General features: G+C 43.1%; 1 protein-coding gene across 1 annotated transcript in view; it reads right to left on the bottom strand.

The window, feature by feature from the left end:
* Positions 1 to 1,401, bottom strand: part of suz12b (SUZ12 polycomb repressive complex 2 subunit b) — a 24,186-nt gene that overhangs the window by 1,098 nt on the left and 21,687 nt on the right. The window lies entirely within an intron of this gene.

Raw genomic sequence — 1,401 nt, 5'->3', positions numbered from 1 at the left:
ATAGATGAATAGATGGATGGATGAATGAATAGATGGATGGATGAATGGATGGATGAATAGATGGATGAATAGATGAATGAATAGATGAATAGATGGATGGATGGATGAACGGATGGATGAACGTATATTTAGGTTAAAATATAATGAATTCCTGCTTAAAGTAACCCTGGTCTGTACAGGAAGTGGCAGCTCATGATTTGTGCCTACTTCACAGAAACTCGTTGTTTTATTAAAAACAAACACAACTTGTAACATTTGTGACCGGAGTTGTTTTAATGCAGATCAGTGATGAAGTTCACGCTGGGCCTCGCTCACATTAGCCCTTTGATCGTCAATCACAGCAGGAATAAACTTGTTTCCCCAAAGTGAGAGTTACCTACAACAGGTAAGATAGTGTTTATAACTACACTGCCCCCCCCAAACAAAAACAGTCTCCACCTGGATTTAACTAATCAAACAGGTCTGAGCCTCCTCTTGGATAATCTCTGCATGGGGGGGTCATCTTTCAGCTGCAACAAGTTATTGAAGGTTTTCTCTCTGTGCTCCGGTGAAGACGTGTCTCCCGGCGCTCCGACATGTGACAGAGCTGAAGAAGAACGTCCCCTCTTATCTGGACTATGGCTGCTGGGGGGCTCTGGACTATGCTAGGACTTTCCCCTAAACTTCAACATCTCCCGGCCTGTATGTTCATGTATCACGTCTGTTCATGTTGCTTTGCTGTGGTTCTTTGTTTGATGCCTCACATGGTGCCCTGTCCAGGACACGGAGTGACAGATCTTTATTTATTCCTCATGTTTTCTTTCATTTTATCATCTAAGCAAAATATTATTCTGAATAAGAGGCCGCGCTATTTACAGCAGCAGCTTCGTGCACTCCGCCCGTCTTCAGACGACTGTACGTGCACGTTCTCGTTGTATCTCGGTGCAATGATAATAAAGTTTATTCTGATTCTGTTGTTTAACTCCAACTGGTGCAATGAGCTGCTTCTCATTTCTTCAACAACACGTCAAAGACTCATGACGTGGTCGTGGAAAAGATGTCCGTCTGTTTGAGAAGAGTCAAATCATCGGCATCAAGCAGAGGAAACATCTCAGGAGGTTGTAGAAACTACTAGATCACAAAGATAAATTCATTGTGAAATAATTTTTTATTAGATTCTTGAAAATGTATGTTAACTCACTCTACAAGTTGATTGACAGCTGCTGTTGATTATGACTTCATAACTCTTTTAATGCCCGTGATGCTGCCGAGACATTTTCACCAGAGTTCAAACAGTGTGCCTTCACCAAACAGAACATCTGTTGATGTTGGAGGTGACTCCAGCCTCCCACGCTAACAGTTAGCCTCCTCCGAGCCGTTAGCCTCCCACGCTAACCGTTAGCCTCCCACGCTAACCGTTAG

The sequence above is a fragment of the Nematolebias whitei genome, chromosome 3 (genome assembly GCF_014905685.2).
Source record: "Nematolebias whitei isolate Nwh7 chromosome 3, NemWhi1, whole genome shotgun sequence".
Taxonomy (NCBI): Eukaryota; Metazoa; Chordata; class Actinopteri; order Cyprinodontiformes; family Rivulidae; genus Nematolebias; species Nematolebias whitei.
Note: the sequence above shows the minus strand (reverse complement) of the source record. Positions and strands in the feature narration are given on the sequence as shown.